Source organism: Dryobates pubescens, chromosome 14 (genome assembly GCF_014839835.1).
Source record: "Dryobates pubescens isolate bDryPub1 chromosome 14, bDryPub1.pri, whole genome shotgun sequence".
In the NCBI taxonomy this organism is placed as follows: Eukaryota; Metazoa; Chordata; class Aves; order Piciformes; family Picidae; genus Dryobates; species Dryobates pubescens.
Genome location: NC_071625.1, coordinates 28,746,917 through 28,760,610, shown reverse-complemented (window position 1 = coordinate 28,760,610; position 13,694 = coordinate 28,746,917).

Sequence of the window (13,694 nt, the reverse complement as noted above, 5' to 3'; positions counted from 1 at the left end):
CACAGGTGTCATTAAGGACCTTCACTGGAGACAGAGGGGCAATGCAGGTTTAAGTGAAGCAATTCAGGATGATGATGGGTAAGTGGGAACAAAGACTTGCACCCTACACTTGTAAACCAAACACACAGGGTAGGAAAAGCACTGGGGCAGGAGAATTCTGTCTGTACTGTGCAGCTCTTGCAGGCTCCTTTCAGAGCAGGGCTGTGCTTTCAGCAGAGACAGTTTTTTAGAGCTCATATGGCTGCAGCCAGTAAGTGTATGCATCATTGTGGTTGAATAAATAAATACCCACTAAAGGAACCTGTTTCAGAAGAGTAAAATAATTTAAGAAACATGGAAAACATTACTGCCCATATTCAATTAACAGCTGAAGTATTGTAAGAAAGATGGATCAATCTGGAATGATCTGACTAAAAGCAACAGTTTAGATAACTTGTCTGATAATGGCATGTGCACATCTCATAAATGCCCAGCAATCCTATATCATTAAGCCTTCAAGGACAAGCCTGATTGATGGAAATGTACCTGCAGGAAGCAGCTCAGATGGAAGAACTCCTAAGTATGCCAGTAAAGTAATTACCTGGATTGGTAACCACGCTATGTGGTCGGATAGGAAGGGGGTGAATATTGCTGTGCTCCGAACGCTGCCCTGGTTCCCTCTTCCAGCATGCATCAGCAAACAGAGCAGAGGAGTCTCTTTGCTTTGCCACCTTCTTTATTTATTACAGAGTCACAGAATCAACCAGGTTAGAAGAGACCTCCAAGATCATCAAGTCCAACCACTCACCCAACCCTATCTAATCAACTAGACCATGGCACAAAGTGCCTCATCCAGGCTTTTCTTAAACACCTCCAGGGACATCAACCCCACCATCCCCCTGGATAGCCCATTCCAAAGGGCACTCTCTTTCTGTGAAGGACTTCTTTCTAAGATCAAGCCTATCCTATGGAGTCTTCAAGGTCATTGAATCTGCTCTACCTTTACAGGGCAAAGGAATTCCGTGTCCATGCACGGCGGCTTTGTGCTTTGTGCATCACAGTATAAACGGCTCCAAATACAAGTAAATTCAAGATGCACCAGAAATTTGAAACCAAAGTGATGCCATCTCCCATATGCAGAAACACAAGAGCTGTTTAACAGTTAACATACACCAGCAATGCATCTATCCCTGTTATTTACTTTTTTAAAATCTCTGTCTCCTGTTACCATTCAGCTCAACGACTAAAAATAAGTCTGTCACAATCATGCAACCCAATCCAAGTAATCAAGCACTCCTATTTCAGTAATGCTCTTTATGTATAAATATTTCAAGAATAAAGATTATATTTGAGCTCTGGAGCGCTGAGATACAATATTTACACTTACAAAAGTAACACTTGGGACAAGAATCAGTGAATCATTCCCCCTCAGCTTCCTAACAAACAGAATCTGTAGCTCCTTTGCCCTGATGAGGGGAACTCAGTATGTGGGTGTTAGGGTAGAAAACTAGGAAAGGCCAACAAATCTTCTTTTCTTGGCTGTGTCCCATTCCAAAGCACAAAAACTGAGCAGCCCTCTCCAACAATCAGCTCAACGCCACTTAGTTTTCAGTTAAATATAGAAAAGCAGGGAAAAAAAGACCTTGTGGAGACCTACACAAGACTTAGACTGGAAGATGAGGGCTTTTCCTTTCAGCCTCGCACTTGTCCTATGACTTAGCAGAGTATTTCTTGATCTGACCCAAGGGTAGATCAGAATTACACCCCAAGTCTGGGCTTGGAAATCCAGCAAGGCTCACCTTGAGGCCACAGACAGTAGGCAACTCTTTTGTCACCTCTTGGTGGAAATGACTTCTGTATCAGAGTCTCAAAAATTCAGTTTATTAGTCTAGCTTCAAGACGGAACCACATCCTGTTCTGTGCTTCCTTTTACATGCAGAACTCGAAGTGGAATAAAAGGCCTTGCTCTTGATCAAAATAATTATACTGATTGTTACTCTGATATGTCTTGGGCTTTTAAAATGTGACACTTTTAAGTCAGTGACCAAAGTCCCCTCCTGCTGGTTTTACTTCAAGTGGGACCTGTACCAGGGAAGACATCAACATTCTTGTACATTCTGGGCCGCCTGCATGCCTGTGAAACAAACTGTAATGGACACCAAAAGCTGACTACATTCAAGTCACTGATTTTGTGCCTTGGAGCCATATCTAAAAAGACCCAGGTTTAGCACTCCAAACAAAACCCATAAGTTGAGAACCAGTGATTATTATTATTTACAGCATATGGAGCATGCTGATATGAGTATTTTACTTCAGAAGGTTATTTTGCAAAAAGGGGAATTTATATATTTCTTAGCTATGTTCTTAGTGTTGCCAAACCCCCAAATTAGCAAAACAATTCCAAGCTTGCTTAAGCAAATAAACAGCCAGGACTTTTCTGTCCTGGGGCATCTGATGTCCTGGGATGTTGTGGAAATTTTGGTCTCTTCTCCCAGGCAAGCAGCACCAGAACAAGAGGACACAGTCTCAAGCTGTGCCAGGGGAAGTTTAGGCTGGAGGTGAGGAGAAAGGACTTCACAGAAAGAGTTGTTAGCCATTGAAATGTGCTGCCCAGGAAGGTGGTGGAGTCACTGCCCATGAAGGTGTTCAAGAGGGGATTGGACGTGGCACTTGGTGCCATGGTTTCATAGTCATGAGGTGTTGGGTGACAGGTTGGACTTGATGATCTTTGAGGTCTTTTCCAACCTTGTTGATTCTATGATTCTATGATTCTAAGAAATTCTTTGCTGTGAGGGTGGTGAGACACTGGAACAGGTTGCCCAGGGAGGTCATGGATGCACTCTCCCTGGTGGTGTTCGAGGCCAGGCTGGATGAGGCCTTACCCACCATGGTGTAGTGAAAGGTGTCCCTGTCCATGGCAGGAGGTTGGAACTGGGTGATATTCAAGTTCTTTTCCAACCCAAATCATCCTATGAATCTTTGAATGTACAGGTCACAAGTGACACCAAGCAGCTGCCACCCAAGGCTGACAATAACAAGCTAAGGCTAGGTCTCAGACCTTAGTGGTCAATGCAGTTCCTACATGTGGTGACTGGGCCACAAGTCTCTGGAATTTCCCAAATAGCTCTAAAAAGAGACAGAGGGACATTTACCTTTTCTTTTCTAGGAATGGCTTTCACATGCAGACTGATGATGTTGAAAGAGCCAGATGTCATGTTCAGAATTAGCTTTGAATGTGAAAGGGATGGTGAGTGGGGCATAGTATTTTGTACTGGGTTTACAAAATTCAAGGTCATTTCAGTGCTCCAGCATAATTCAACAGCATTGTTCCCAGCAAAGAAGTACAGGTGAAGTTTTGCCTCCTTCAAAAGCTGTAGCAAAATGTCCACTGTGTTTTGTGGGACATCAATGAACCTGCTATCCACATCCACAGGTACCTCCTAGGCAGACTCTGCATATAAACAGATTTCTGCCATGCTCTGGGTTCTGCTCACTTTAAGAGCACAGTCATCATTGTCTGAGTGAAGACAGAAAGGTAAACCTGCAATAGCTACAGTGCTTTCCACCCAGGTGTAGCAGGCTATGCTGAGTTGGTCAGAGCAGTGCCTAGCAATATAAACAGCAGTACCTATCTAGAGAGATTAGGGGAAAGAATTGAAATAGAGTGGTTTTGCAACTGAATTTTAAGGGAGAAAAAAAGTTTTTAATGTTTTCAGCTGCCAGTGTTTGTCATCCTGCTTTCACAAATCCATAGAGATTGCACTGGGGTGTAAGAGGCCCTTGCAAGTCATCTTGCCCAGCCTCACTGCAGGCAGCAAGGACGTCTCCAACTAAATCAGAGCACCCAGGGCCACATCCAGCCTGCACTTGAATGTCTCCAGGGACAGGGCCTCAAACACATCCCTGGGAAGCCTATTCAAGTATTGTTTTACTTCTCTTTTATCTTCATAGGCAAAATAGAGTGTGGGGAAAAAAAGGCAGAAAGTACCACTCTGAAAGGTACAGTATAAATATGAGTTTACAGTGGTTTACTTCCCCCTTTTTCCTCCATCTATATTGATCAGATTCCTCTTGATTGGCTCGCCTTTTCTTATAGAAGTTGTGTAACCATCATTTGTTGTTCCATCAAGAGTAAAAAAACCATCATTCCAACCACAGGAGTGAATAGTGTACGTACCATGTAAACAAACAGTGCACAGAAACAGGCTGAGATGCAATGAACTTCTATGCACTATGCAGCTATTTATCTATTTAAATTTCAAGACACCACAAATGCTCAGAACATCCAGAAACATGGAAAGGGTGATGGCATCTTCCCCCCCCCCCCAACTCTGAAGGGAAGTGATGCAGCTACTTTTGATAGTCTACTGGTAACATTTTCAAAGCTGTGTTTGGCACTCCACTCCTGTGAGTTGTTTACATTTTCAGTATTGAAGATCCTGAATCCTTCAAGCCAAGGACTCAGGATAGTATTGAATTAAACGTAGCACAGTTTTTCGGGATGGAAAAGAGCACGCAAGGAAGCAGTTGTAGTATTTGAAGGAGTGAAGCCATCTGTTTAAAGCCTTGACACTGATAACAGTGCCATGGAATTCCATGGAACAGATTACATGAGCAGTTACTTCTGTGCTTAGAAGCTTTTTTGGTCTCTTCTCCCAGGCAGCCAGTACCAGAACAAGAGGACACAGTCTCAGGCTGCGCCAGGGGAGGTTTAGGTTGGATGTTAGGAAGAAGTTCTATACAGAGAGAGTGATTGCCCATTGGAATGTGCTGCCTGGGGAGGTGGTGGAGTCACCATCACTGGAGGTGTTCAGAAGGAGACTTGATGGGGTGCTTGGTGCCATGGGTGAGTTGTTTAGGTGGGTTGGATTGGTTGATGGGTTGGACACAGTGATCTTGAAGGTCTCTTCCAACCTGGTTTATTCCATGCATTTTATTAATAATATTAATAATAATAAACCAGGTTGGAAGAGACCTTTCAGGATGGGCCTGTGGAACATAACTGGATTTCACTGCACTAAGGTCAGCAGAAGTCATAAGATATTGCAGCGGTGATGTGTCAAGATAATGACAACCCTGAAAGTGTTTGCTGTGTTATTCTTGCCATTTTTTTCTCCTGACAGATTTTATTAAGGCTATTTATTGTTAACACATGGGTTTGTGGATTATTAATATTGCATATAGATACACATGATTCCCTTGTTATTGCCCAACATAACTGATATTGCAGTGGAAGGACAGGCTTGGAATTTTAAATATCGAATCCCAGATGTCTTCTCAGTAGACCTTTACTACACAAAGATGCATTATGCATTTACAGTTTACTACCTGGAGAGAAAAGAATTAATATAGGGGTTGCACACGTCCAGCTTCTATGTCAAGCTCAGCTGAGGAAATCAGCTCATACCACAGCTGGTCCAAAATCTATCACACTTCTACATTTTTGGCAGGATATCACCTTAGGCACTGTAAATGGTGTATGTGTGCTATATAATTATATTGTCCACGCATTTATGCACCTGTGTTGCATATTTCATTATGTTTTCTTGGCCTGCTTATTAGGACTGCATTTTACATACCTAATAATACCATTCAAATGCTACCAAATATGAAACACTGACTTTCAAACAGAGCTAAACGAAGCTTAAGTAATTTAACACGAACCAAAGGAAGACAAAGGAATCACTTCACTCCTAGCAAGGTGGTTTTAGGCTATGCCTTTAAAATTTTGTTACAGATTTCGAGCAGGAAAGTAGAAAAATGTAAATAAATCACTCTTGGGTGTGAAAAGGAAAACCAAAGGTAATTCTAAACGATTCCATTGGAAAGATATCTGCTACAAGACTGCTTGTACCAAAACCTGGTTAATTCTATTCTAGTCTAGGCTAGTCTAGTCTAGTCTAGTCTAGTCTAGTCTAGTCTAATCTAGTCTAGTCTAGTCTAGTCTAAAACATTCTTGGGGCTTCTCTTCTCTGCTCACTTTGTGCTCTGAAGGGATTACTAATCTGCTTCTGCCTGACCTTGGCTGTATTGCGTTGGTGAAGTCTAACAACTACTTTCTCTCTGCTCCTTTCTCCTTTTTGGACAGGGGGTGGGGGTGCAGAGGGACAGCTCTCCTGGGCTTTGACCAGGGGGGTCCTTGTGTTGGTTGTTAATTGTAACTATCTGTAACTCCTGTATATTTTCTACATCATCATTGCATTGCTTTCCTTGTAGGTTGTAGTTTTGCCTGTAAATCCAGCTTCCAACTGAGCTGGTCTGGCAAAGTTAATGTTGAGGGGGGGGAGGGGGAAATTTCAACCCCCCACACAAGGTGATGAGATCTGTCTTGCTGCTCTTCCCACCTGCATTTCTTTTCTTTCTGCTCATACAGAACTCGAGGCAGAGGGAAGCAGTTTTAATTCATTTATTAACTGACACTACAACAGACAGCTTCTTCCTATTTTTATTCTTTTTTCTTTCTTCTCTTTTTTTTTTTGGCCTAGAAAGCTTTAATGGGACATTTAGAGGAAATCACAATGAGCTTGGGATCTGTTTGGTTTTTTTGGAGCTGTGGTTGGTTTTTCTTTCTCTGCAGAACCGAATCAGGAGTTCAGGCAGCAAATCCCGGGCGTGCTTTGTTGTTGCTAAACATCAATTGGCCGCCTGAAAAGTGTAATAGAAAAATTAAAAATTTGTGATTGCAATGACACAGAGCTCGTGCCAGCAGCTCTGTGGATGGCTTTTTATCTCATTCCCTTAGTGAAAACAGTTAACTAGGCACTGGTGAGATATTCTGTAACTGCGCAACAAAAAAGCTGGCACAACTGCCAAGTGTGGCATGCCAGATGTGTGAATGCATTCTGGAGAGCAGTATCAGCAGCTCCAACAGAAAGCCATAGCCATTAATCTAGAGACCTCTGGGAGTTCAGGATCGTGCTGTAAAACCTAGACCCTGCCAAGACTGCATCAGATAAAGCCATCAATGCATTGTAAAAAAGACACAAAACCTATTTCATGGGCTGCACTGATCAAGCAATTACAATCATTGACTACATTAAGCAAAGAAACAGCGGGGTGTCCTATAAAATTGACTGCCAACTTGAATAATCAATAGACTCCATGTAGAGTAAATTAAATAACTGAAAAACTGTTTGGAAAAGCTGAAGTTAAAAAGCCAATCTGTAATTCCTCATCCATGGAAAAACAATCCTGCATCCAAAAGATTCTTCGGCTGGCTTTCATTCTTGTCGCTGGGAAGTGCGGGGAACAGCAAACTCGGGCGTTACTTTAACTATCTCATTCACTAGTTAATAATTGTTCATTTAACCCGGGCATTCATAATCAATGCATGCATTAGGATCGTACCTCCCAGTCTGGCAGGCTTCAAAGGTGGGCCTAAATTGCAGGGCTGATACTCACGACAAGGGAACCCAGAGAAATTGTGTGTGCTCTGGGAGACTTAAAACGATGCCGAGTGCTTTCCCTAATACAAAGTATATTCAATTTGGCCTGCCTCTCCTGGTTATTTCCCACATAAACCATTTATAGCAATAGCCATAATTTTGCAATTGATAGTGGAATGGGTTAGAAATGTTACAACAGAGCCTCTTTTTTTTTTTTTTTCCCCCTCCTCTCCCCTCCCCACAGAATGTGCTGACTCATCAGAAACAAAGGTTATGGAGACAGAATGGTGTTGACTAAACAGTTTTTTTAGCCCAACGCAGCAGGTTGGTTGACAGAGAGCTCCCCCCATCTCCCCGCTGCAAATGTGTGCAGGTGGACAATCTGTGCTTCTGTGCTTCTGCTCTCCTCCCAGCTGCCCATCAAGGCACTGGCTGGAGCATGTTCCTGTCCTACAGCATTTTCCCAGAAAGGAATTCTGAGCCTGAGTGCTGAGCAAGGACCAGCACCCTGGATTTTCACTCCCTGGACCTATCATCTTTTTCTGAGAAAGATTAACAGCTGCTAGGTTTGGAATGTGAAGACACCTAAGAGGTTCTGGTTTGTTCCTTTTTTTCCAAAATGCTTCAAAATGTGGAGAAGTCATTAGAAGTCTGTCTAAATGGCTGGATAGGAGCAGACTGCAGCGGTGCTGTGGAGCAATCTGTGCAGATCAGCAGTCGACCGGCAAACTGCTAGAGCGGGGCAGGAGCTGTCTTTTACTAATTGCATTGTACTATGTCAATGGGGCTCATCCAGACACTATTTTGAACAGGTGTGGTGGGTTGAAGATTCCTCCCAACATTAAATTTGCCAGACCAGCCCAGCTGGAAGCAAATGAAGCTGTATTTACAAGCAAAACTGCAATCTCCAATGGAATGCGATGAAGATGTACAAAATACACAATATTTACAATATTTACAGGCATTTACAATTGATGAACAGCACAAGAACCCCCCTGGTCATACACCAGGGGAGCTAATAGCTTCTCCACTCTTTGCCCTTCCTCCTTATGCCCCTGGACACAAAGGGACAACTGAAAGAGCAGAGAGTTTTTAGAACTTAGCCAAAACAATGCAGCCAGGGTCAAGCAGAAGCCGGCACAGCACAAAGTTAGCATCTCCCAGAGCAAAGAAGCTGAAAAAGTGAGACAGAAAGTTTACCAAACTATCTCTTGTGGCAGACATCTCTCCAATGGGATTGTTTAGAACTATCATTCTTTTCCTTTTTACACCCAGTGGTGATTTATTTACATTCTACCACTTTCTGCTCAAGCTCTGTGGAAAATGTTAAAGGTACAGCCTAAAACTACCACACCAGGGGCCACTGGCTGTAGGACCAAGGTTAATACTTTCATGAGAAGAGTTAGGAACATATTGCAAAACCATATCCAAGCTATTGGGTCCTAATTGGTACTGTTCATGTTGTTAGGACTTCCAGAGAGAGAGGTAAATCTCCCTCTCTGCAGTGCTCTTGTGAGACCCCACCTGCAGTACTGTGTCCAGTTCTGGTGTACTCAGCATGAGGGACATGTTGCTCCTGGAGAGGGTCTAGAAGAGGCCACAAAGGTGATCAGAGGGCTGGAGAACCGCCCTGTGGGGACAGGCTGGGAGAACTGAGGCTGTTCACCCTGGAGAGAAGGCTCTGGGGAAAATTTATAGCAACCTTCAAGTACCTGAAGGGGCTAAAAGAAAGCTGTGGAGTGATTTATTACAAGGGCTTGTAGTGATAGGATGAGAGGGAATGGATTGAAGCTTGAGGAGGGCAGACTGAGACTGGAGATTAGGAAGAAATTCTTGACGGTGAAGGTGGTGAGACACTGGCACAGGTTGCCCAGGGAGGCTGTGGCTGCCCCCTCCCTGGAGGTGTTCAAGGCCAGGGTGGATGAGGCCTTGAGCAACCTGGGCTGGTGGGAAGTGTCCCTGCCTGTTTCATGGGGTTTGGAACTGGATGAACTTAAGGTCCCTTCCAACCCAAGCCATTCTATGAGTCTATGAATCTATGCTGTAGTTTGCTTGCAGGAAGACAAGCCAGCTGTTACCACTGGAAAATTATCAGTGCCTAAAAGTGCTCATTTATTTGTGCCCCATTACCAACTTCACCAAAAGCAGGAGTCAGATTTTGGAGTGTCAGTTTAGCTCCTATCCCAACTGGCCCAGGTACCATTTTGCATGGCCTCTAGCTTGTGTTGTACAGGGTACTTGAGCTTGCTTCAGCACTTAGCAGGAAACACAGCAGCAAAGACATACCCTGAAAGAAGAGTTCAACACTATCTACATTACAGTATCACAATATCACTAAGGTTGGAAGAGACCTTGAGGATCATTGAGTCCAACCTGTCACCACAGACCTCATGATTAGACCATGGCACCAAGTGCCACATACAATCCCCTCTTCAACACCTCCAGGGATGGGGACTCCACCACCTCCCTGGGCAGCACATTCCAAGGGTTAATGACTCTCTCATTCAAGAACCTTCTCCTCACCTCCAGCCTAAACTTCCCCTGGTGCAGCTTGAGACTGTGTCCCCTTGTTCTGGTGCTGGTTGCCTGGGAGAAGAGACCAACCCCTTCCTGGCTACAACCACCTTTCAGGTAGTTGTAGAGGGCAATGAGGTCACCCCTGAGCCTCCTCTTCTCCAGGCTAAGCAACCCCAGCTCCCTCAGCCTCTCCTCACAGGGCTGTGCTCAAGGCCTCTCCCCAGCCTTGTTGCCCTTCTCTGGACACCTTCAAGTGTCTCAATGTCCTTCTTAAACTGAGGGGCCCAGAACTGGACACAGGACTCAAGGTGCTCATTGTGCTACATGTCAGGAAGGAAGAGACATCTGTAAACCCCTCCAATATTCTGATGTTATAGCCAAGACTAAATAAATTCTTTTTAAATCCTGTAGTAAAACAACCAACCAACCAAGCAAACACCCCCCAACATTAAATGTCCCTTTGGAAAAAACCAACCCACAGCACTTTTTCATGCTTAGGCAAATTTTCTCAGTTTTCATTCTCTTGCTTTGAAAGAAAAGTCCCTTTTTAAATTTATTTTTTTTTGCAGTGAAAATATATTCTTTCTTGGGGAAAAAAAAAAAAAAAGGCCTTCTGTTTTCATTCTACCAAACTAGGAAATATCAAAGGCAAAGCTGCAACATATTTTGCTTTTCAGAGAATCTGGAGAAATGTGATTTAGCAGTTTTTTTTCCAGTGGTGCAAATATTTTTTACTCACCTCACACTAACGTGCTTTGTGTGTGTGTGTGTGGATAAATTAACACGTAAGCAAGGGTGTTAGGCTCTGTACCTACAGTAATAAGATGAGTTGGGCTCCTCACTGACATGTTTTCTTTCTTGTTTTCTTTTTTGCAGATGAAACATAATGCAGGATTTTTTTGATTCATTCAGTCTGGTCTGCAGATTAAAGGAAAACAGATGAAGGGAAACTGAGAAAGCTGGGGCTCCTTAGCTTGGAGCAGAGGAGGCTGAGGGTGACCTCATTCATGTTGATAAAGATGTGCAGGGTGAGTGCCCAGAGGCTGGAGCCAGGCTCTGTTGAGTGATGTCCAAGGACAGCACCAGGGGGAGTGGTGGAAGCTGAGGCAGAGGAAGTTCTACGGAAACAGGAGGGAAAATTTTTTCACTGTGATGGTGACAGAGCCCTGGACCAGGCTGCCCAGGGGGGTTGTGGAGTCTCCCTCTCTGGAGATATTCAAACCCCACCTGGATGTGTTCCTGTGTGAGCTGCTCTAGGTGCTCCTGCTCTGGCAGGGGAGTTGGACTGAATCATAGAAGAATAGAATAGAATAGAATAGAATAGAATAGAATAGAATAGAATAGAATTAGAATAGAATAGAATAGAATAGAATAGAATAGAATAGAATAGAATAGAATAGAATAGAATAGAATAGAATAGACCAGGTTGGAAGAGACCTTCAAGATCATCGCGTCCAACCTATCATCCAACACCACCTAATCAACTAACCCATGGCACCAAGCACCCTATCAAATCTCCTCCTGAACACCTCCAGTGATGGTGACTCCACCACCTCCCCAGGCAGCCCATTCCAATGGGCAATCACTCTCTCTGTGTAAAACTTCCTCCTAACCTCCAGCCTAAACCTTCCCAGGTGCAGCCTGAGACTGTGTCCTCTTGTTCTGGTGCTGGTTGCCTGGGAGAAGAGACCAACCTCTGCCTGGCTACAACCTCCCTTCAGGTAGTTGTAGAGAGCAAGAAGGTCACCCCTGAGTCTCCTCTTCTCCAGGCTAAGCAACCCCAGCTCCCTCAGCCTCTCCTCACAGAGCTGTGTTTCAAGCCCCTCACCAACTTTGTTGCCCTTCTCTGGACTCATTCCAGCAAGTCAACCTCCTTCCTAAACTGAGGGGCCCAGAACTGGACACAGGACTCAAGGCGTGGCCTAACCAGTGTAGTGTACAGGGGCAGAATGACCTCCCTGCTCCTGCTGGCCACGCTGTTCTTGATGCAGGCCAGGATGCCATTGTCTACCTGGACCTCAGCAAGGCCTTTGACACCATCCCCCACAGCAAACTCCTGGCCAAGCTGTCAGCCCCTGGCTTGGACAGCAGCTCTCTGAGCTGGGTTAGGAACTGGCTGGAGGCTGAGCCCAGAGAGTGGTGGTGAATGGTGCCACATCCAGCTGGCAGCCAGGCACCAGTGGTGCCCCAGGGATCAGTGCTGGGCCCTGTGCTCTTTAACATCTTTATTCATGATCTGGATGAGGGCATTGAGTCCATCAGCAGGAAATTTGCTGTCGACACCAAGCTGGGGGCAGGAGTTGATCTGCTGGAGGGTAGAGAGGCTCTGCAGAGGGACCTCGACAGGCTGGACAGATGGGCAGAGTCCAACAGCATGAGACTGAACACATCCAAGTGCCAGGTTCTGCACATTGGCCACAACAACCCCATGCAGAGCTACAGGCTGGGGTCAGAGTGGCTGAGAGCAGCCAGGCAGAGAGGGACCTGGGGGTGCTGGTTGATGGTAGACTGAACATGAGCCTGCAGTGTGCCCAGGCAGAATCAACCAGGTTGGAAAAGTTCTCAGAGATCATCAAGTCCAACCTGTCACCCAACACCTCATAACTACTAAACCATGGCTCCAAGTGCCACATCCAATCCCGTTTTGAACACCTCCAGGGATGGGGACTCCACCACCTCCCTGGGCAGCATATTCCAATGGCCAATTACTCTTTCAGGGACGAACTTTCTCCTTACCTCCAGCCTAAACCTCCCCTGGCACAGCTTGAGACTGGATGAGCTTTTGAGGTCCCTTCCAGCCCCTGCCATTCTGTGATTCTGTAACTGGAAATTAACTCCTCACTATAAAGAGCTTTTCCACTGGGTTGAAAAAGTACCTTCACAATATATTCAGTACCTGTTCAGAATAAATCTTGGAGTGGTTATTTTTACTAAGGAGGTTTTTATAAATTAAGTGAAATCTGGAGGACATTCACTGGGATTTGAGGGAGTTTTTTCTTTCTTTGCACACAATAAATAAGTTGTCAAGAAACACTCTGGGATAGCAGAACTGGCTGTGTCACCTGTTAGAAAAAATGGGGACAGAGCCCTTGGAAACACACATTATAAGCAAGCTGACAGTAGCTGCACATCAAAGAAAGAGAAAAGAAGATGAACTCAAAGTGATTACGTGTCACAATAACATTTGCCAACTTGTCTACTGATTAGATGGTAATGCTGCCCATAAAAGCCAGGGCTGGGGGGTGGGAGGAAGCACTGCAGAGAACCTGATAAAACATCCTACTGAAACCTATTGTATTTACTACTTATTAGATTCTGAACTCAAATAGATCTTGATTGTCGAAAGCTTGGGTATTTAAAAGCCCTAATATCATCAATTACATTACTCATAATTTCCACATCTGCCTGCTCCCCAGCAATTCAGAAACAGAGAGGATGGCTGTTCCAAGAGTCTTTCTGCAACTTGATTACTATGAGTCTCTGTTACAATGTGCACTTGAAATGCCTGTAAGGATTTGAACTTAACTGTAATTTGCAGCTTTATGGAACTCCTACATGGATCTCTTTTTCGTGATAGTGAAAATCAGATGAGTGGAGATGGTCCAAATTACCTGGAAGAAAAGCAGGTTCTTACCCACTCAAAGGAATCCCTGCAAGCCTGCCAAAAGCACAGTAAATGCACTCTTCTTCCCTGCATCAACTGGAAAGTGAATATGTATTTGAAATTAAACAGAAGCTCAGTTATTATGAGGCTAAACAGCAAGAAGAAGGTTTGCAGAAGGCACATGCAGGCTCAGGGGATGTTTTTTCCCT